Here is a 25293-nt window from a genome sequence, read left to right on the forward strand (position 1 = left end):
AAAATTTATTTAGATTTAATTAAACATCATTATAATTATCAATCAATCTTCTTTTAATTTTCCCTTATTTTCTTGATTTCTATGTTATTATTTCTTTACTTTTCACATTTATTAAATTTATTTAATTCAAAGATAAATTTCACTTATTGTTTATAGTTACTTTTATATTATAGTTCTTTTTTTATGTTTTAATTTTTATAAACATATTTATATTTTTTATTAAATTTCTTTGTTTTATTTTATTTTTATTTAATTATCTTTCATATTAAATTTTTTCTCTATGTTGTAACTTGTCTTATATAAGTAACTATGTTATTAAACTAAAGTTTAATAATTTTATTCCAAATTTTTATAATAATTACATTATATTTCTAATAGATAAATATTTATAGGATTTATATATAATTAATATTTATAATATGCTTTTTTTAATTTCAGGTACGATTTTAAATGAATAAATAAATAATATGCGCCAATCAGAAAGCAGCTAAATCGCAGTTACGAAACTGATCATTGCGCATCGCGGTGCGCATGGCGTCAGTTCACGTTTGAAAACCATGGTGAGTGGATGTGTCGACGGCTGTGGACGGCGTGAAATACGCAGTAAGTCATTCTTATTACATAAATTTATTAATTACTGTTAATTTCGTTTATTTTATAATCCATTAAAAATAATGATAACGAAATGAATTATTCTTTTGAGTTTCTTTCTTGTGGTTTTCTTCGATTGCTCACTTACTTGTTGCGTCATTGGTAGTATTTTCTGTCGAAATAATTCGAGATCGAATATTCCTTTATTTTAATTCAATTTGAATTTTTTACATTTATTTAGTTTTATGTTTTTGATATTTTAGTATGATTTTATGTATTTTTTTCGTTTGATTATAAATTTTGATATTCTTTTGCGCGAATTTGATATAGTCATAATAACTTTCGAAGGCGGGAAAATTTCCAATATGGACGCCATGTTTGTTCTTGATGACGCAGTAAAATTTGACATTTCATACGTATATATTTTTATTCTGTATTCTTGCATTATTAATGGCTTTTATTAAGTAATTCATAAAAAAATTTTATTCTACTTTTGAAGAAATTGAAAAAATTAAAAGTTTTTGAGAAATTTTGATAGTCTATTATTGGAAAACAAATTTTAAATTCTAATAACGAATATTTTATTGGATTTCGGATATTTATAAATATTTTTTATAAATCATTTTTATTCATAATTCATTATTCTTAAAAAAACAATAAAAAGAAATCGATAAGGAAAAAAAAAAAAATAACGAAAATATTGCTTTTACATCTCTTACCCTTATTTTATATTTATTTATATAAAAATATTGTACAAATAATAAAAATATTTTATTAATAAAAAGTTTTTCATAACCTTATTTATTATATACATACCAACGTCATCACAAAGCACAAATCATTTGATCATTAAAGTTTAAAGTTATATATTTCACTTTTATGTTATAGATTTTTCTTTTTTTATTCTATTGTGTAGTCTAAATAATCAATTGCTATCCTTGTTTATTTTTACATTTGTTTATTCATTGATATATAGTTATAATTAATATTAAATTTTTTTCATATATTGCAGTTTTATGAAATTTAATTAATTACTATACTAAATTACTCTTTTACATATATCTTTTCTAAGTTAGTTAACATTATTATGTTTTTTTCATAGTTTAATTTTTTTAGATTTTATATAATTTTCAGATTAAATTTTTCTTTTACACTTTCAATTTTCCAAAATTATTTTGGTTTTCAATATTATTATATTATATTTCCTTTTTATATTCATTTAGAATTATTAAAATATTCAATTTCTCTTTAACTTATAACTTGTGTTATATCTCTTGTATATTATAACTTTGTTAAATTTACTTAATTGTTATATTAAGTTTTTTTTTATATACATCTTTTCTGATTCAACATTTGTTAAGTTTCTTTTTTATAGTTTAATTTTTTTTTACATTTTTTTAACTTTTAGGTTAAACTGTTTTCTTATGCTTTTACTTTTCTACAAATTTCTTTTCATTTATAGTATTTTCATGTTATATTTGCTTTTTATGCTTTTATATTTATTCATTTATATATTAAAATATTAAATTCCTTCTATATATGTTGTATCTTTGTTAAATTTGAGTTATATGTTAGCATGTTAAATTCTTCTTTTTTTTTATTTTAGATTTTTTAACTTTGAAATTAAATTCTTCTCTTATATTTTAATTTTAAAAAAGTTTCTTCAGTGTATAATAGTTTAATATATTGACTTTTTTTGTTAGTTGTTAGTTGATTAGATTTTCTTATTATATTTTCACATTTATATTTATTTATATTCATTACATTATATTATGATATATTTATATTATAATATAAATTCTTTTCTTATAACAGCTTGTTAAATTTATTGAATTAAATAATAATTTAGTGAATTATGTTATATAATTATGTGACTTTTTTCAATTAATATTATTAAGTTCTTTATATAGGAAAAAATTTCTTAAACTTCTAGGTTAAATTCTATTCTTTTAATTTTTAAAAATTTTTTCTAATTTATAGTAAAAATAATTGACATTTTTTATTATGTTTTCATATTTATGTATTATTTCTTCTTTTGAGTTACAATTTGTTAAATTTAGTATTTAAATTTTTATATTATATAATTACATTATATACATGATTCAGTTAATATTTATTAATTTCTTTGTTTGTAGTCTTTTTTTTTCTTTTTTTTTTTTTAGATTTCTTTAAGTTTTAGATTTAAATATTTTTCTATCCTTTTAATTTTCTAAAAATTTTTTTAATTGGTTGTCACATTTAAAAATTAAATGTTAAATTATTTTATATATACATTTTTTGATTCAATTATGATTTATATTGAGATTGGAACATTCAATTAAGATTTTTTTTTACATTTATTTTTATTATCCAATTAATACATATATTAAAATCCTTTTGTGTGTCTTAAACTTTTTGAATATATATTTAATTGAAATATCCTAAATTTATATATTATATTAATTATTATTAATATAATTTTGTCAGATTTTATTGTCAAATGGATTTGATATTATGTTATATATTCCATTTTCTTATATTTTTGCTTTTTTCTTGAATCAATTAATATTTAATATTAAATTTTTTCTGCATGTTGGAAATTTTTTTAATTTTTTTGATTTATTTAATTTTTATTTACAAATATTTAAATTATTGTATAATTGAATTTTATTCAAGTTTTTTTTGATTTTATTAAGTAAAATATCTTTCAGTTTATCTTGTTTCAATCTCTTCTAAATTATGTTGAATTACTTTCTTATGCTTAAAATTTATTTAGATTTAATTGATCATTATATATAATTATCATTCAATCTTCTGTTAATTTTCCCTTATTTTCTTGATTTCTATGTTATTATTTCTTTACTTTTCACATTTATTAAATTTATTTAATTCAAAGATAAATTTCACTTATTGTTTATAGTTACTTTTATATTATAGTTCTTTTTTTATGTTTTAATTTTTATAAACATATTTATATTTTTTATTAAATTTCTTTGTTTTATTTTATTTTTATTTAATTATCTTTCATATTAAATTTTTTCTCTATGTTGTAACTTGTCTTATATAAGTAACTATGTTATTAAACTAAAGTTTAATAATTTTATTCCAAATTTTTATAATAATTACATTATATTTCTAATAGATAAATATTTATAGGATTTATATATAATTAATATTTATAATATGCTTTTTTTAATTTCAGGTACGATTTTAAATGAATAAATAAATAATATGCGCCAATCAGAAAGCAGCTAAATCGCAGTTACGAAACTGATCATTGCGCATCGCGGTGCGCATGGCGTCAGTTCACGTTTGAAAACCATGGTGAGTGGATGTGTCGACGGCTGTGGACGGCGTGAAATACGCAGTAAGTCATTCTTATTACATAAATTTATTAATTACTGTTAATTTCGTTTATTTTATAATCCATTAAAAATAATGATAACGAAATGAATTATTCTTTTGAGTTTCTTTCTTGTGGTTTTCTTCGATTGCTCACTTACTTGTTGCGTCATTGGTAGTATTTTCTGTCGAAATAATTCGAGATCGAATATTCCTTTATTTTAATTCAATTTGAATTTTTTACATTTATTTAGTTTTATGTTTTTGATATTTTAGTATGATTTTATGTATTTTTTTCGTTTGATTATAAATTTTGATATTCTTTTGCGCGAATTTGATATAGTCATAATAACTTTCGAAGGCGGGAAAATTTCCAATATGGACGCCATGTTTGTTCTTGATGACGCAGTAAAATTTGACATTTCATACGTATATATTTTTATTCTGTATTCTTGCATTATTAATGGCTTTTATTAAGTAATTCATAAAAAAATTTTATTCTACTTTTGAAGAAATTGAAAAAATTAAAAGTTTTTGAGAAATTTTGATAGTCTATTATTGGAAAACAAATTTTAAATTCTAATAACGAATATTTTATTGGATTTCGGATATTTATAAATATTTTTTATAAATCATTTTTATTCATAATTCATTATTCTTAAAAAAACAATAAAAAGAAATCGATAAGGAAAAAAAAAAAATAACGAAAATATTGCTTTTACATCTCTTACCCTTATTTTATATTTATTTATATAAAAATATTGTACAAATAATAAAAATATTTTATTAATAAAAAGTTTTTCATAACCTTATTTATTATATACATACCAACGTCATCACAAAGCACAAATCATTTGATCATTAAAGTTTAAAGTTATATATTTCACTTTTATGTTATAGATTTTTCTTTTTTTATTCTATTGTGTAGTCTAAATAATCAATTGCTATCCTTGTTTATTTTTACATTTGTTTATTCATTGATATATAGTTATAATTAATATTAAATTTTTTTCATATATTGCAGTTTTATGAAATTTAATTAATTACTATACTAAATTACTCTTTTACATATATCTTTTCTAAGTTAGTTAACATTGTTATGTTTTTTTCATAGTTTAATTTTTTTAGATTTTATATAATTTTCAGATTAAATTTTTCTTTTACACTTTCAATTTTCCAAAATTATTTTGGTTTTCAATATTATTATATTATATTTCCTTTTTATATTCATTTAGAATTATTAAAATATTCAATTTCTCTTTAACTTATAACTTGTGTTATATCTCTTGTATATTATAACTTTGTTAAATTTACTTAATTGTTATATTAAGTTTTTTTTTATATACATCTTTTCTGATTCAACATTTGTTAAGTTTCTTTTTTATAGTTTAATTTTTTTTTACATTTTTTTAACTTTTAGGTTAAACTGTTTTCTTATGCTTTTACTTTTCTACAAATTTCTTTTCATTTATAGTATTTTCATGTTATATTTGCTTTTTATGCTTTTATATTTATTCATTTATATATTAAAATATTAAATTCCTTCTATATATGTTGTATCTTTGTTAAATTTGAGTTATATGTTAGCATGTTAAATTCTTCTTTTTTATTTTAGATTTTTTTAACTTTGAAATTAAATTCTTCTCTTATATTTTAATTTTAAAAAAGTTTCTTCAATGTATAATAGTTTAATATATTGACTTTTTTTGTTAGTTGTTAGTTGATTAGATTTTCTTATTATATTTTCACATTTATATTTATTTATATTCATTACATTATATTATGATATATTTATATTATAATATAAATTCTTTTCTTATAACAGCTTGTTAAATTTATTGAATTAAATAATAATTTAGTGAATTATGTTATATAATTATGTGACTTTTTTCAATTAATATTATTAAGTTCTTTATATAGGAAAAAATTTCTTAAACTTCTAGGTTAAATTCTATTCTTTTAATTTTTAAAAATTTTTTCTAATTTATAGTAAAAATAATTGACATTTTTTTATTATGTTTTCATATTTATGTATTATTTCTTCTTTTGAGTTACAATTTGTTAAATTTAGTATTTAAATTTTTATATTATATAATTACATTATATATTATGTTATACATGATTCAGTTAATATTTATTAATTTCTTTGTTTGTAGTCTTTTTTTTTCTTTTTTTTTTTTAGATTTCTTTAAGTTTTAGATTTAAATATTTTTCTATCCTTTTAATTTTCTAAAAATTTTTTTAATTGGTTGTCACATTTAAAAATTAAATGTTAAATTATTTTATATATACATTTTTTGATTCAATTATGATTTATATTGAGATTGGAATATTCAATTAAGATTTTTTTTACATTTATTTTTATTATCCAATTAATACATATATTAAAATCCTTTTGTGTGTCTTAAACTTTTTGAATATATATTTAATTTATATCCTAAATTTATATATTATATTAATTATTATTAATATAATTTTGTCAGATTTTATTGTCAAATGGATTTGATATTATGTTATATATTCCATTTTCTTATATTTTTGCTTTTTTCTTGAATCAATTAATATTTAATATTAAATTTTTTCTGCATGTTGGAAATTTTTTTAATTTTTTTGATTTATTTAATTTTTATTTACAAATATTTAAATTATTGTATAATTGAATTTTAATCAAGTTCTGTTGACCTTATTAAGTAAAATATCTTTCAGTTTATCCTTTTTCAATCTCTTCTAAATTATGTTGAATTACTCTTTTATGCTTAAAATTTATTTAGATTTAAAAAATCATTATAATTATCAATCAATCTTCTTTTAATTTTCCCTTATTTTCTTGATTTCTATGTTATTATTGTTTTAATTTATAGATTTATTAAATTTATTTAATTTATAGTTAAATTTCACTTATTTTGAATTTTATTAAATTCAGTTTATAAATTCAGTTCCTTTTATATTAAGTTCCTTTTTTATGTTTTACTTTTTATATACATATTTTTATTTTTTAATAAATTTCATTCCTTTATTTTTTTTTTATTTAATTATCTTTCATATTAAATTTTTTCTTTATGTTGTAACCTGTCTTATATAATTAACTATGTTATTAAATCGAAGTTTAATAATTTTATTACAAATTTTTATAATAATTACATTTTATTTTTAACAGATAAATATTTATAGGATTTATATATAATTAATATTTATAATATGTTTTTTTAATTTCAGGTACGATTTTGAATGAGTAACTAAATAATATGCGCCAATCAGAAAGCAGCTAAATCGCAGTTACGAAGCGGACCATTGCGCATCGCTGTGCGCATGGCGTCAGTCTACGGTTGAAAATCATGGTGAGTGGATGTGTCGACGGCTGGAGACGGCGTGAAATACGCAGTAAGTCATTCTTATTACATAAATTTATTAATTACTGTTAATTTCGTTTATTTAATAATCCATTCAAAATAGTGATAAGGAAATTAATTATTCTTTTGAGTTTCTTTATGCGGTTTTCTTCGATTGCTCACTTGTTGCGTCATTAGTAGTATTTTCTGTCGAAATAATTCGAGATCGAATATTCCTTTATTTTAATTCAATTTGAATTTTTTACATTTATTTAGCTTTATGTTTTTGATATTTTAGTATTATTTTATGTATTTTTTTCGTTTGATTATAAATTTTGGTATTCTTTTGCGCGAATTTGATATAGTCATAATAGCTTTCGAAGGCGGGAAAATTTCCAATATGGACGCCATGTTTGTTCTTGATGACGCAGTAAAATTTGACATTTCATACTTACGTATTTTTACTCTGTTTTCTTGCATTATTAATGGCTTCTATTAAGTAATTCATATAAAAATTTTATTCTACTTTTGAAGAAATTGAAAAAATTAAAAGTTTTTGAGAAATTTTGATAGTCTTTTATTGGAAAACAAATTTTAAATTCTAATAACGAATATTTTATTGGATTTCGGATATTTATAAATATTTTTTATAAATCATTTTTATTCATAATTCATTATTCTTAAAAAAACAATAAAAAGAAATGCTCGATAAGGAAAAAAAAAAAATAACGAAAATATTGCTTTTACATCTCTTACCCTTATTTTATATTTGTTTATATAAAAATATTGTACAAATAATAAAAATATTTTATTAATAAAAAGTTTTTCATAACCTTATTTATTATATACATACTAACGTCATCACAAAGCACAAATCATTTGAACTTTGATAAAGTTTAAAGTTATATTTCACTTTTATGTTATAGATTTTTCTTTTTTTATTCTTTTGTGTAGTCTAAATAATCAATTGCTATCCTTCTTTATTTTTACATTTGTTTATTCATTGATATATAGTTATAATTAATATTTAATTTTTTTTATATATTGCAGTTTTATGAAATTTAGTTAATTATTATTACTAAATTACTTTTTTACGTGTAGCTTTTCTGAGTTAGTTAACATTGTTAAGTTTTTTTTTAGTTTAATTTTTTTAGATTTTTATAATTTTCAGTTTAAATTTTTCTTTTACACTTTCAATTTTCCAAAATTATTTATTTTGGTTTTTAATAGTTTTATATCATATCTCCTTTTTATATTTTTGTATTCATTTGTAATTTAATATAACAATTAAGTAAATTTAACAAAGTTATTATGTATAAGAGTTATTAGAACACAAGTTATAAGTTAAAGAGAAATTGAGCACTCCAATAGTTCTAAATGAATACAAGGATATAAAAAATAATATAATATTATACTATTGAAAACCAAAATAATATTAAAAAATTATATAGTGATACCAAAATAATATAAAAAAAAAGTTAACAATGTTAATTAACTTAGAATAGATACATGTAAGAAAGTATTTTAGTATAATAATTAACTAAATTTCATAAAACTGCAATATATAAAAAAAATTTAATTTTAATTATAACTATATTTCAATTAGTAATGAATAAATGTAAAAACAAACAAAGATAGAAATGGAATATGTAGACTATACAATAGGATAAAGAAGAAAAATCTAAAACATAAAAATAAAATATAATTTTAAACTTTAATGATGAAATGATCTGTGTTTCATATTGTATTTTGAAAATTGTTGACGATAGTGGTATGTATATTTTAATAAATAAGGCCATGAAAAATTTTTTATTAATAAAATATTTTTATTATTTGTTCAATATTTTTATGTACATAGATATAAAATGAGCTTTTGGAATAAATAGTATATTGTTTGATTAAAATGTTTTAATGTTGTACTTAGGTTTCTTTCAAAATCTTTTACAAGAACAAAAGATTTGTATCGAATTGATTAAATAAAGTGCATTTAGAATTAGGTGCATGCAGAATCGAGAAAGTTAATTAAATGAATAAAATAATTTAAAAAAAGAGATGTATATATAATATTCTCGTTTCGGTTTCTTGAATTTAAAAAATGCAAACTTTAGATTTTTTTTATTTTTTGAATCGTATAATTTTCTATGTACTTGGATTATAACACGCCTAGATGGCGTAAGATATTATACTTTGATCTTTTTTGAAATCGATATTTTACAACGTACGATACAAAGTCTACGATATCTATTCTTTATGCGTCTGTAATGATTATTATACTTATACAAATTACTTTATACCGTGAAACATACTTGAATTATAAAACAACGTTAAATGGAGTAAAAAATATTCTTGCAACATTTTTTCGATATTTCAAAATACACGATATAATTTTTAAGTAAGATATCACGTGCATTTTACTTTTTTACTTCTCTCATGATTATCATACGTATGTAAAGTATCGTGAAACGAGGAAAAAATAAACTTTTGTTTTGCAATTTTTTCAAGAATTTATGATCAACGCCATCTCTTGAGTGCTCTACCTTACTTTACCGACCGAGAAGCTGTGTTTGTCAATCGAGAGATGGTGCTGACGGTCAATTCTATTCTTCTCCTACTGTTCGTTCTCCTCGTTTATGTTAGTTTCATTTGCGGCAGATGGCGCTGATGTCCTAATTTTTACCGTATCTCTTCTTTCCCCCCTCCCTATTTCTACTCTCCTTGACTGTAGTCAACTCTGCAAAATATAAGCGTCAAGTGAAAGCTTCACGATATATAGAGATAAATTTCAAATTTTTCGTATTAAAATTCTAGAAAGATCGTTCAAAGTTTATTTAAATTAACAATTATCGTAGAAAAAAATTTTAATTTACATCGACTATTTTTCATTTTATGAGATTCATAGAGTAATTTTTATAATATTAAAATTAAACGCGTTAATAATAAGAATTCTCTCACTCTCTCTCTCTCTCTCTCTCTCTCTATATATATATATATATATATGTATATTTGTTATTTTATCATCCATTGTTATTTTAAGAAAAAAGAGAGAGAGAGAGAGAGAGAACGCGTAAAAGATTTTAAATCGTAAATATAGAAATTTTATTCGAAGATTATATTTTATAAAAGTGAAAAATTGGTAATAAATATTGACGAACGGTAAATTCCTTTTGATTATATTTTCTCGCAAATGGTTAAAAATTAAGAGGAAAAAAGATGTATAGATTGGAAGTTGATATCTGAAAAAGCGTTAGGTTTGATCGTACGAAGTTAAGGAGAAAATTTATCGGAGAAAGTTTCGCACTGCCTGCAGATATTTTTTTCATTTCAAGTCTCGGATACGCAACGCCGAATATTTATAACTGGCGATCAATCAAACCGTATCGAACGTTTCGTTACTCGCAAGTCTTCTCCACGCTCGGGTTAAGGTGATCGTTCAACGCGTGAAAGTCGCGTTTTATCGTTTCGCTTGTTTCCGTTCTTGCTTTTATCCCCTCTCCCTCTCCCTCTCTCTCTCTCTCTCTCTCTCAAGCCGATTGGTTTTTCCTCGACTCGATTTCTGCAACTACGAGCGTGATGCGTTTGCATTGAATTCAACGATTGCGCGTCGAGGTGAGCGCTCGCTTGTTCATCGGTTGCACTTACACGGTTGTGCATCGCATAAATTACCGAGGACATCCGTGCCATTTACAAAGCCGAGCCTTGACGAGTCAAATCGGCTGATTACCATATGTTTACCGAGTGCGCGCCGAGTTGCATGCCAGCAGATCGCAACAACGTCGGATAAATTACAGGCCTGTACTTCATTCCGTCTCTCGTAGGAAAAGGAAACGACGCTTATGAAGTTTTCACCGGGCCGTCGGTTAATCGCGAACGCTTGTGTTTACGTCCCCGCGTCAATGTGTTAATCGCGTGGCGTACATCTGTTCACCGTTCACCGTGCTTCCACCGCTCTAAATTCTAACGATACGCCTGTAATCGCCTGATGAAATAACGCTATTATATATATATATATATATCGAAAATATCGATAAATTATGCTACCTATTCGCAGGTAGGAACGATCGAACGTATAGATAAGTGGAGAGACGGGAGGAAAAGCAACGTCGTAAAATATTACGTCTTATTACGACGCGGTTGCCTTAACGACACATGGCGTAAAATGAAATAGCGCGTGATGAAACGAGCGGGCATCTTCGAAACGAAAAAAAAGCAAGTGGTACACACCAGTAGCATCGACGGTGGCGATGCTAGGTAAAAGGAAACGTTACAACTTATAAATCTGAAGCCAGTTGTTTACTATAGTTTACGGGGAAGTACTCGAGGAGACAGTTTCCGTCATTTATTAGCGCCAACTTATCTCCGGCTGTTCGCCTCGTTCGTTTCGATTGGAACACGCTGCCTCGATATAAATTACGATCGCTATCTCTGGCCTAGTCACCATCCATACTACTCAGATGCCCGTTCGGAATCCTGCTAATCCCGGGAGCGACTATCGATAACCAGGTTATATTTCGCGTGTCAACTCCCAGCTTCTACTTTCGGATCTCCGTTCATCGGTCATCGGCGAAACAATATCTCCGGACAGCTCGCGCTCAAATTTAATTCGATTCTCTCGCACGGCCAACAACAATTTTTCGACAAATAAATTCGCCGATAAACAATTTCATCGTTTATTATCTTAGCACGCGCTTCGAATCTTTCTTTCGCGGAAATATTTTAATTTTATTTTCTTCTAAATTTGTGAAAGGCAAACGAAGGCGTGTGAAAGGAAACGGGACGACGTACTCTCCGAAACTCGAAGAGTATCGATTTGCCGCGGTGTAATACGTTTCGAAAAGATTTAACGCAGCACCGTTTATTAGCTCCTCCTTATCTATCGCTGTTCATTCATTTAGATTGGAAATGCTGAACACGCGGGTCGAGTATAAATTACGATAGCTATCTGCTACCTTGTCGCTATATACGTAGTATTCGAGGAGAGCCCTACTAACCCAGCCAGCAAACTTTATCACGTGAAAATTTGTTACACGACCGTTTTGCATACCAAGTCCTCTATTATTCTAATTACAGATTCCGAAAATTACTTTTCCCTCTCGATCGAATCTCGTTCGCTTTCTTTTTTTTTTTTTTTTTTTTTTTGCTCCCACGCTTCTCCTATATATCGATATACGGATCGATCCGCGTAACTTTGTTCGAATTGTTCGAAGCGAGCGAGGAAAGGATGATTGTTTTTTTCTTTTTTTTTTTTTTTGACGAGCGAAAGGGAAGAAAATTGGAAGGAAAGAATTAAAATTGGAGCGCGAAAGAAGGAAAGGAGACGAAGGACGGTCGAGGGGAGGGAAAAAATGGCAAAAGAGATCGATCGTGGTCGAAGGAAACATCTTTTTGCCGATCTTTAGCGCCATCTTTTTCGTGGATAATTAATGCGAAGCATTAATAACGATAACGTTGGCCAACGACAGCAACTATCCGGCAAATTTAATTTTTTGCACCACATTGTGCCGTCATCCCGACATGGTCGAACTGAATAATTTATAAAATCTGCGCGGAGGTCTACGGCCCGGTTCGGAAGTTGAAACGACGCCGCTTCGAGCCTCGAGGCCTTCGGCCTTTATAATTAGCCAACGAAACGAATCGCGCTTGACATCCATATCGACTACCTAACTCAAACCTGACTAACGAGCTTTCGTTTCCTTCCTACACACGTAAACGCGTTATACACGGCTGACTACTAATAAATCTTCTAACCGTATCTTCGTCATTATCGGCAAACGTTTAACTTGAATGGGAGTCACGTGGTCGCGGCTCAGCTTTCGTACACTCGTTCGTTAAGTCGCTTGCTTGATTTATATTTCGTTAGGACTCGTTGAAACGTTGTGACAGTGTTATTCGATAAAACAAATGGTTATTCCTATTGAACCGTATTCCTAACGGTTACGCTTCATGAGCGATCGACGAAACGATCACGCTTGAAAATTATATTGCCCGCGTGATTTAATCTCCGAGATTTTCAACGAGAAGTGTGTCCGGTTCCTTGATTCCTTCGTTTTATTAATCTTGCCCGAGCGAAACGTTGTTATTCCGCGATACATATATTCGTCAAAATATCGCGCGATATCGGAAGAAGAAAAAAAAAAAAAAGAAAAAAAATCTTGGATAGAATATTGTTTTTCGATCGATAGCGCGTGTGGTAATTACGTATACGCGCGTGTACGATACGCGTGTATTACAAAGTTGAAAATTACTTGGAAGGAAATACACTCGCGCCGTTATTACTTTCAACTCGTAATAAATTATAGCCGTGTATCATTGGCACTTTCGAGTTTATTACGTAATGCTCGTTTCGGTACACCGATCGCGCAGCAGTCGTTATTATACTCGTGTAGTATATCTCGAAAAGCATTACCACGCGTTACGTAACGGAAAAACATTTTACTTTCTAATCTTATTATCGTCAGTTTGATGACGCTCGCTACGTATAACGAACGTTGGGAAATGAATTTCGATGGAACGGATAGACGAGGAAACGAGCGCGACAACGCGAGAAAGAGAGAGAGAGACGAGGGGTGCGATTATTATTTGCAAAAGATGCGGTATAAACGAGCGGTAGTAAGCGGTAATGCGGGAGGAGAGTTGTTACTGACAGCAAACATGGCCGCCGCCACCGCGGGAGCCCGAGGCTAGCTCAACAACTTCTCTCTTACCGACGATACACCACCACTACCATCAGTACCATCACTACCACCACCACCACCATCACCACCACCACCACCTTTTTGCGAATCGCTCGAGCATTATTAATCGCTTGATGTGGATTTCAAACTTATTACGTCGGCTGACATGACAGACACGGCCCGAGGCACCTTATCTCTCTCCGTTCCTCGGCCACGAGCGCATCGCCAACGATCTTCCTTCCCTCGCTTCCGCTATTTCATTTGATGTCCGAACCAGCTGCTTGTCCAATTGCACGTTCGCTTGTTTGCTTATATACCGTTTCCAACTCGTAGCTTATATATCGTTGCTTGCCGTTTTAGCGGTATACCGTAATTTTTTCCGAAAATTACCATCATTTTGACCGAGGGAAATAACACGAACACGAAGAAGCGCAAACGTATACGGTGGGAACACCTGCGAGGTGCGAGTGTAACGCGTTTCCGTGCCTTGGATACGCTATCACGGTAATTAATCGCAATTGATACTCGCGTACGAGTGTTGATTACACGGTATAACGTGAAATTAACGTTCGCACGTTATAACCTATCCTATACGAGACTGTATCCTATGATCGCGACAACGAAACGCGTAGCTCGTTGTTTTCGTTCCTTACTTCGTCGATCGAGCTTTATCTATCGTCAAAACGCGATATTATTCGCCATTTGTAATTTGATTCTTCGCGTTTCAGAAATTGACCTTTCGCGTGTTCGTTTACCGACCGAAGCGAACGAGTAGAAACTTTCTCGACCGCGCTACGAGATGGCGACACGAGCGGAGAAAAGAGCCTCTCTCCCGAACAGTACGATTTATCGCGATTATCGCGAATATGCGATTCGTTTCTCGAGTTTAACGCTGTCTAACTATCCGTCTGTTATCATTTATCTAGGTATTATATATTTACGTAAAGATTCCTTCGACGAAAAAGATCGTCTTAGATCGTGCGAGTAATTCCTTTTTCCTTTATCGGCCACCTTCGAGGAAAAGAGGATCGATCGATTTATCGGTTCCATTTATCGAAACGGAAAGTACAAATTGTCGGATAAAAGGTCGGAAAACGGGTACAACGCGTTTACTCGTAGAGCGGAAAAGGGTAAACGGTTTCGGAATAATAATAAAACGGCAAGGCATCGAATCGATAGCGTGGAAGGAAATTGGGAAGAGAAATGATTAGGCTAAATCGAAGTGGCACGACAAGCGAGAAGTCATACGACTCGACAGGACAAAGCAGGATACGGGGTGGAGAAGGAGGAGTCGGAAAGGGGGAAAGAGAGAGAGAGAGAGAGAGAGAGATTGAGCGAGTAGGGGACGTCCCAAGAGACGTGTTCGTAGCAAACGCCCACGAACGGTGACAGCCACCGAAGATTTATGACGCTATAAAATATCATTTGTATTTGATGTCAGAGCGAGGGCTTGATTAATGCACTGCCGGGCGCACAATGAATAACTGACGTGTTGTTATAGTAACATCAATCTGAAAGAAGCGCGGGGTGAGTCGGTATCGTGTTGATAAATTGCGTAGATTGAAGTTGCTGTTGCCGAGATACGATCGAGGCGAACCTTCTACGATTCAATCGTTAACGTTTCTTTCCCTTGATAGAATCGTCGTTCGATCCCTGCTTACACCGGCTTGAGGGGAGGGGATAATCGAAATCGAACAATCGCGACGAAACGTACCGACTAATCGAAATCCCGCGAACGTGTCTCTCGCGCGTGTCGTTACGGTATATAAATACGTACGTATCGATCGAAAGAGAATGCGATCGTGCGTAAAAAAAAAAAATAGAAACGATTTATCGATGGAATCGGCGAAAATGTCGCCAAGTTTTAGCCGGGAGAGGGGGATCGGCCCCCTTATAACGCGATCATTAATCACTTACCAACAATGATTTTATTCGCGGCGAGCGGTCCGGGTGTAACGTAGCGTGACGCACCCCGAGCGTTGGGGAGAGACGATACATCACCGCGATATGTAATATCGCTTTCGCCTCGACGCGAAGAAGAAAGGGAACAGAGGAGAGGTGTCCCGGGCCGACGTGGAGAGCGGATCGACCGATCGCCCTGACCACCGTCCATCGATCTTTTCTCTCTCGCGCGCCACCTTCGAACCGTGAAAACCATCGCGCCACGAAACGCCAACGAGAAACTATGAACCCGTGAAAGAAGATTGATTTCTCGCGCGTATTGTATTCTCCCGTGATTTATGCATTTCCTATCCGCGCCACGTTGCGCCTATGTTCCGCGTCGATATCGATTTTTCTTTCTTTCCCCCTCCCCTACGAACCAAACGAGGAAAGAGAATATCGAACGAGGTGGGTTGGGGGAGGAAGTATCGCTCTCCAAGTCGTCGGTCGTCTCTCCAAGTGTCGAGGATCGTTGCGAAAAAATGAAAATGAATAAAAAGTTGGAGCGACACGGCGCGTGGGTGATAATTCCGGGGAGAGTGGGGAAGGTTAGATGGGGAGGGGCTTTGCGCGAGGGGTACGAGTCGAAGGGGAAAATGACGGTAGGGAGAAGAGGAGGAGGAGGAGGGGGAGGAGGAGGACGACGACGACGACGAGGATTTACGCGTGCAAGCCTGAACGCCCTTTATACGTCGTCGACGCCGTAATATATGACACCTATAGATCACAATTACGTGTAATGGCGCTCACTCTTGTATTCATGGCGATATTATTTCTGGTTGCCTTCCACGGTCGTCGTCGGCTCTGCTCCCTTGCTCTCTCCCCTACCATCTTGTCCGTACGAGACTCCGGGTCCGTATGCTAAGCAGCCGGTAATTCTAGTTTGATTTACTTTCCCGTCGACTACCCCGAAACTTTACAGCGCACTTTCAACCCTACCGGGAAAGTGATTACGACGCCGATAAGTCTTTTACGAGTCTTTCTTCCTGACGCGAGTTCTGCGTCTCTCTCTCTCTCTCTCTCTCTCTGTTAATTTATTTCCTCTTTGGCTACCGATTGTATTCGTTTGAATCGATTTTAAATTTATTTAACGCAAGTGTTTCGCGCGGTGTATTCGTTTCAAAATCATACTCGTTGTATCTTATTGTTATTATACACTCGGGAGCAAGGAGAAGGAAATTTTTGCAATCTCTCGATAAGATAACTTCACCGCTCTATTACTTAAAATTACATAAAATCATGTGTCACTTGTAAATAAGTTGGTTACGCGTTGAGTAAACGCGTGAGATTCTATTTTACGAGATAACACGTGTCGGAACGTGTGTTAATTTAGAAGAAAAATCGTAATGGAATAACGTTTGAATATCCGACTTATCTTAGGCATCGAGTCGAGTCACGGAGTAATTAGAGCCGTGGCTGCTACCCACTCGGCGAAATCGCGAGATAGGATCTAATTGGGGAAGGGGAGGGGGAAAGGAGAGAAAAAAGGAACGTTGATTGGATGGAAACACGAACGGAGAAGGAATCGCGTCCGTTTCCATCGTTCCATCCATGAGATGGAAACGATTCATCATCGGGAACGGGCGAGAAAAAAATATTAAAATTTGTCGCATCGAATTTCATCGCGGTGGCTGCGCTCAACAATATTTATATCGGTGATGATGGAGGAATTAGAGCGGTGCAAAACGTAATTAGGAGCGATAGTTTAATTGGCAAAGAAGGATAAAAGAGGCGGAATGTGAAAAATTACGTTTCGTGGGGAGGGGAGAGAGGAGGAGGGTCGGTCGGTGAATCACTGCGCGAGTGCATTAAGTGGGACGGTTAATTGAGCGAAGCTCGGTGTGTCGAGGTGCTTCCGCAACGGCTACTCGAAACTCGCGTTTCAACCAACGCCAATGCCGCTACTTGTCGCCGTCCCCGGTGACACGTGTGCGCGTGCGAATAATAACCACCTACACGTTCCTACATCCCGGAGATAACTATTGTCGTCCCGGTCTCGGGATGTGATGCTCTATTGTGAATTGGTCACGGTGACGTATCGCCTGTCGTCAGGAAAACGACGGTTAGTTTATTCCATTTCGAATACCCCTCGCCTCCTCGTTCGCATTGGCGTCGAATATATAATACACGATATGTCGCGTGGCTGTATTAAAATACATTCTCAGACGAGAATCGCGTTCGGTCGACGGAGTCGAAGGAAAAGAAGCGTTCGTTCGATTATCGGGCAAAATGGAGAGTAATACGGGTAAAAAGAGGCGCGACGTGGAAGAGAGAGAGAGAGAGAGAGAGAGAGAGAAGGAAAAGAAGAAAAGAAAAGGTGCGCAAACGAATCGCTCGCGTTTCCTCTAAATTGCGGATTTATCGGCGCACGGGCGAAACGTTTTTACCGGTCGAGGCGATAACGCCGCGGTGACAGCGGAATGTCCCGGCCAAAATGAATCCAGCGAGCGAACACGCGAGACGCATACGCGGGAAACGTATTCCCCCGTCGCGTTTTGTTTTTCGCGCTCGTGGCTGGAATATCGGAATATGTAGGCAGTGGCGTAGGGCCGAGACAAGGAGGCCGACATGCCTCGAGGATTCGCAGCGCTCCCCCAGAAACAGGAAGACGTCTCTGCTGACGGTGTACCGGCGTTCGTTATCGTGACATTCCTACTAATGTAACCGTGTAACCTACGACGTATGAAGATGGACGGGTATGCGCGACGTCGCGCCACGCCGCGCCGTGTTAAATATTCTTTCTGCGGGCATCCCATATTCCCTACCCTACCCTACCCACCGTGTGTTAAATATTCTTGCGTATACCGTAGGTAACGCGACACGCACGCGCGTTACCCGCGATCTTATCTTCGCTCGTTCGTCGCGATTCGACCAACGAACGAACGAACGAACGGTCGAAAATCCGTTCCCTTTCTCTTCTCCTCGAATAAACGAATCGGAGAAAGGATATGGAACGTCGGCGAGAAGAGGATAAAAAATGTTTTCGAAAAATATATTGGAAATTATATTTTATATGGCTGGTGGATAGATGTTGATCGCCGTTCCATCCGATTATATATACGTATACGCTCTGATCGTAATTAATTGGCTGTTATTATTAAATTATCGCCAACGATAATTATGAAAATTCATGGAAATAAATATTCATAAGGGAAAAGGAGCGAACGGTCTTTCTCTACACCTATCGAAAACGTTAAATGCTAAACGATGTGGTAATTAATACGTATCGATCTGAAATAAAACGATGAGAAGGAATGGATACAATTTTTCTTCGCCAGCCTTGTAATTATATCGTATACTCTCTCGCTACTCTTGTTTATACGAGATGTATCGATAAATCGCAATTTCTTCCCTTCCTGTTTTTCTTTCTTTCTTTCTTTCTTTCTTTCTTTTCCTTCGAAAGAAAAAAAATATCTCTCGCCGTAAATATCTACGCGTTGAATTATACGCGTATCTCGAAGTACGCACGCGCATAAGATGAGATATTAAAAATATATATATATATATATATTAATTTATCGCAAAATACACTAGCGTCTAGCGAAACATAAATTATCATTTCTCTCTTAACCGGATTTACAGTGTTTTGTTTGATTCACACGTCGTGGTCGTTAATTTAATATCCAATTAAGCGTGTACTGGTTTCATTAAACTCGTATCGTGACCCATTAAGCGTAATTGCCCGATATTTATTTGAACGATATTGACAAATGCGCGCGAATTTAGAATGCGAACGAAACGAATAAATTTCGTACGTACGATTTCGTTCTTGAAGACGAAACGGCGCATATCCTTCGTAATCAATTATTACGTTGTGACGAAGAATACGACTAAATACTACTCCGTGTTGTTATTATGTTCGAGAGGAAACAGAGAGAGAGAGAGAGAGAGAGAGAAGGAAGAATATAAACAAAATCGTGGACAGAATCGTGCGTGTGTTTTTCTTGGAACAAACGGATTTACGAGCAAGTTCTCACGAATAAGAAGTACGAAGTTGGCGTAGTCTCGATCCGGCAAGAAAGTCGCGCGGTTGTTGTTCGCGGGGCGATCGTTTGGAAATTTATCGGCGTACGCGGCGTACCTCTCTCGGAGTTAACGAATACCGATAAACTTTCCGTTTCTCGATAATCAAGCCGTAAATCAGAAGTGAAAAATGATCGCGTAGCCGTGCAACGAAGGTAAAAAAAAGAAAAAAAACAAAGTAGGCCGTGTGTCTACCTACCACTGATAATTGCATCGTCGCATTAATATACGTATCCAACGTAACGCAGTTGTTCGAGACCGAAGACAAACGATCCAATCTGTTAAGAGTAGTGTGCCACCCCTTGATGCGTGCGCTTTCGCATCCCGGGGATTATATATATTCTCCGAGGTGAAAATTTATTATCCGCTAAAATACCTGTGTATATCGGTGCAAGAAAGCGGCTGTTGACTAGAAAAAGCCGGTGTTATTAATTCGCGTTAACTTAATAGCCGCAAGAGGGGAGAGCGAGCGATGGAAGGAGCAGGAGGTGAGCAGGGAGAGGGGAGGGAGGGGGGGAGAGAGAGAGAGAGAGAGAGCGCGAGGCCGTAGGGGGGAATAAGGTCACGCCAGAAAGTGAGTAATGAAGGCGGTTTATCTCCGAGGAGTAACTAGCGGTGTTCGTGTAATGGGGGCATTCATCAACGCGATCTCGCATCGCCTTTCCGTTCGCGTTTCAGAGTCTCATGACGATTCGCGCTACGAACGGACGGTGAGAAACGGAGCTGAAACGATTTCTTTCTGGCCGCGTCGTTGGAAAAGCCCAACCGTCGTTCCCACTTTGCCACCTAAGATTAATCGTTCTCCAACACCCAAGTTTTCGCCGCCGTTAATTTTTCTCTCCCGCGTTTATTAATTTCCCTCGGCCGCCGATATATATATATTCCACTCCATCTTCTTATACTCCTCCCCACCTTTCTTTCGCCTTTCTTTCTTATCTTTCCACCGTAAAGCGCGTATACTAGTTGGTAGCATGGATACAACGTAACGACGACCAGTCCATTTTTCCCCCCTAATCGATTCTTCTGTAACGCAACGCGAAAAAACGCATCGCCGTACGCGACACGAAGCGGAATAACGGGAACGGTGGAACAATAACGAAGGAACGAAGGAAGGAAGGAAGGAAGGAAGGAACGATATACACGCGCTGAGCACGCAACGAGCACACCGGCCAGCCATATTATTACCGTCTTTTCGCAGCCCGCGCCTCTGTAATTATGATTTTATTTTTATGGACATAAATTATACAGGCTGCCTAGCTGTGTCATTATACGGCATTTTAATTCAAGGTTGTAGACATAATGGTAACCCGCGCCACGAACACAGCGGAGCTGCTCACCTGCCTAGCGAAGAACGGAGGAGAGAAGAGAAAGAGACGCGCGCGCGCGCGTGTGTGTGTGTGTTGTGCGGAGAGGAAAAGGGAGAGACGCGCGGCGCCCACTTGGCCTCTCCTCCTCCTCCTCCTCCTCCTCCTCCTCGTCTAAGCTCCCGCGTTTATTTTCCCGTTTCCTTTCCATTCTCGTTTCCATCTTTGCTCTTCGAGCTCTCGACTCGTCGTCGTCGTTGTCGATAACGCTTCGCTTCTTTCTTTCCATTCCGATTATACCGTTGTTGCCGTTCGTGCGAAATAAGATTCGCGAAATCCGCGTATCCCCTTCCTTTTCTCCGTCCAAGTTTTCGGGAGAAAAGGTGAGAACGAAAGGAAGGAAGGAAGGAAGGAAGGAAGGAGAAAAGGAGAAATGTTTCGCGTTCGTTAAGATAATAATAATAATAATAATAATAGTAATAATAAAGCGAATGATTTGTAGCCGTAACGAAATTCGCGTGACCTCGAAAATTAAACGTTTTTTTTTTTTTCTTTTTTTTAATTAACACGAACGCAACGTTAAACAAACGTTATTATTATTTCTTTTTTTTTTTTTTTTTATTTATTTTTTAACGAGCGCGTTAAATTTCAAATTGGCGTAAATATTTAATCGAAAGAATAAATATCGTATTATTATAATTGATACACGTAAAGCGGAAAATAATTCAGCAATAATTACGATATCTAATGGTGATCTCGTATTCGAAAGAAAGTATAAATCAAGTTTTAACGAAAAGCAAGACGCGAGTGGAAAAGGAAGATAATGATCTTTTCGTACGGGCTGCATGTTTATCTCCATAATTTGCGAGTTTTTTGTACTTCCGTTTCCTCGTAACTCTAACAAGCGCGATCGCGAGTAACCGATTAAATCGGTGCGACGTTTTGTTGCCCCCCAAACGTAATTATTCGCGAGTTTCTAGCGAACTGTTGATTAATTATTCTCGCTCGCATCATCGCGAGTGAGAGAATTCACTTCCGTCGTGAATTCGTCCAACGACCATTTTCCTGAACTTATCCCGATTAAATCGACGATAGATCTTACCTCCTCGTTTGGATTTATTTATTTATTTATTTATTATTAAGATTGGGTTAAAAGGAAGAGATAAATGGAGATGGATATCGAAGGATAACGAAGCAAACGCAACGAAGAATATAATGTCGAAAACTTTTTTTACGCGATTTATTTTTAATTTACCTCGAACGAGATACACGCGATACGTTTTCAACGATATACGAAACACCTTCTTCCACGTATTCACGTGGAAATATATTTAGCGCCGTGCACGTGAATGATATTCCTCAAATATCGTACGACTGTAATTTAAGCGCAATTTTAAAAGGTAGTTAAAGTACACCGCTCCAGGCTGTTGGCGATTACGCCGAATAATTATGTAGCGGCCCGTTGTTACGTTATTACGACCGTCGGAATTATACTTAATTTGTAGTCATAAGTATACCCTACTTTGGTTTACTTTTGACAGTAATTCGTACTTTCTTGGAACTGCCGCTCCTATTCCGAATAACGATAACGCCTCCCCCCTAACGAATCCCGTAATTCATTTTATACGAGGATCGCGATTAAAATACCTTTTAATACCGACTTTTGTCTCGTACATGTAAATATATCTCCTTCGAATTCCTCTCTTTCGTTCCATACGAAGGAAACGAGACGGCCTTGTTTCGAATGAAAAAAAATAAAATACTCGTAAATGTGGATAGAAAAGAATAGAGTGGGAACGAATCGGATTGGAAAATAGGATGGGAGAGAGTTACGAAGCGATAGATATTATTAATATAAAACTGGAGCGAGGTGGTGATGGTTGTTCTCTGAAAAATGATCATCGATCCTGGGGGTGGGAGGGAGAGAGATGGAACGAAATCGGGGGGTTGGTTCGCTTTTTGTCGATGAATGGGACAAGGATCAACACGTACGGTAGTCGGTAATACTGGATGTTGCGAACGGCCGGCAGAGTGGCAAGCTGTCAGCCCGCCGCCGTACTGTCAGTCTCCTGTCTGGTTGCTGTCTATCTGTCATTCACTCGCTCAACCCACTCATTCGGACAACCCATCTCCCGGACTTTTTTCGCCTTCTCTCCTACCTCTTTTTTTTTTTTCTTTTTTTTTTTTTTAATCTCTCTTTTTCGTGACTGATGTTCAAACTCGTTGGCCCCGTTACAACGCATCTGCCTGCGAAAATATTTTTTCGCCTCCATATCCACCCGCCATGTCCTGCGAAAAATTCGCCGACGAATTTCTTCTTCTCCCGTTCTGCTACCGTTCACCTGCATCCAACGTTAATTATCGATACACACGGTGTATATATCGTGACAATAAATGGACGATTCGAGGTTTGGCCGCGCCAATTCACTTTCGAATTGTTGGAGGGGAGGGAATTAATTGGGACGGTTGATGATCGGGTTCCTAGCGGTATTTATCGCGGTGGTAAACGATCGCGCGTTGACGTCCGCGTTATCATCGATCGCGTAAATTAAACGGAAAACGAAACTGGCTTTTGTCCGTGGCGGGAAGAAATATGAAAATCGTGGGACGCGTGCAACGATACGTGAAACCTCGACCCCTTCACACGGTTACAGACAGTCGGGATATAAATCACGGGGATTTACGAGCCCCGGTTAAAAAGGGTAACGCAATATTTATAGTCATCTCGCGCAGTTACATATAACAAATTGAACTTTTATATATAAACGCGCTCACGTCCAAAGGCCTTATGGCAGGCACAGATTTTAATTATCGATATCGATTTATTGCCAATACATATTAATGCAGCGCCGAGCTACCTCACATGCCGGTGTTTATTCATATTGATGGAACTAGATTGAAACATAAACCGGATATGCAAACAACTACAGGTTTAATCGTTCGATAGTGGTCGATAAAAAAGAATAGAGAGAGAGAGAGAGAAAATAATAATTTTACACGCGAATCGAGGAAAAAAAATTATTATTCCATCCATTTGCTTTCTATTCCCTGTTAAATTATTCCAATCCGTAGAATATATATATATATATATACGTACACGATAAATAATCGCGAGATCGTAATATTAACGCGAAAATGAAGAGAAAAAAAAAAAAAAAAATATATCGATAATTGGTTTTCCAAAGAGGCCGATTATTTAAATTTATTCGACGTTTAAATATGTAAATCGACGCGTAGATGTTTATGCTTCTTTTTTTTCTTTTTTTTTTTCTTTTTTTTTTTTTTGCGAATGCGAGGAATAAGAAATATCGACAGAATTACGCTCAAATTGTGTTCAAATTGTGCGAAACGATAATTAAGATTAAAATATACGAGATTTATCCGTAAATCATGGGTAAAAACGACGAGGTGTGTTTAAAAGGTACGATACGGGCTGATACGGGCCGATACCCCGGAGTAAAAATGTTTGATACTTTATTTCGAGCAACGAAGCTTGAAAGCATCTCTCGCTGGAAGCGGAGATAACGAAGTCGCGATTTGATATTTTACAAATTAGCAATTGTATAAAACAGGAAATTCGAAGCGCGTTAATTAATCTCTTGTTTAATTAACCAACGCGGATGGACGTATGTAACAATGAAAGCGGTAAGTCATTTCAGCGCAAGGAAAAATCATGTAGCGAAACTGAATTATACCAATTTACACACGCGAAATAGTCGTTAAAACATGATCCGGATGTTGATTGCGAGCAACTGAAAACTAAATACGGATAATAAAATACGGGTGCCGTGGTCGAGGACATCGACGAAATATATATATATTCGTTGTTGGCCAACTCGATCGCTCCTCCTTCCGTCTTTACTCCTCTTATTACTCGTAATTCGAATAATCAACAAAATTCCACGTCATTTCCCGCGTTTCATCCACTTTGCGACTTTCTCGTCTCGCCGTTTTACCCGTCCGATCGCTCCATCTCGTTCGTTATATCGTCGCGACTCCGACTTACGAAACACGGGTTGTCACGGATAACATTTAGAAAGAGAGCGAATTACAATTTTCGCGTTTAATTACAATTTTTAAGAAAGAGAGATATTTTCGAACGTTCCTTACAAA

The 25293-nt window shown here is 33.8% G+C and overlaps 1 long non-coding RNA gene across 1 annotated transcript in view; it reads left to right on the forward strand.

Moving 5' to 3' along the window:
* Positions 1 to 443: 443 nt before the first annotated feature.
* Positions 444 to 25293, forward strand: part of LOC147656133 (uncharacterized) — a 38122-nt gene continuing 13272 nt past the window's right edge. Inside the window, exons 1-3 of the long non-coding RNA XR_015294939.1 lie at positions 444 to 603; positions 3773 to 3937; positions 7129 to 7293. This is a non-coding gene — a long non-coding RNA (uncharacterized LOC147656133). The remainder of the gene's footprint in view (positions 604 to 3772; positions 3938 to 7128; positions 7294 to 25293) is intronic.

This window comes from Apis florea, unplaced genomic scaffold (assembly GCF_048593485.1).
Source record: "Apis florea isolate Af1SG1 unplaced genomic scaffold, ASM4859348v1 contig_3802_pilon, whole genome shotgun sequence".
NCBI classification, from domain to species: Eukaryota; Metazoa; Arthropoda; class Insecta; order Hymenoptera; family Apidae; genus Apis; species Apis florea.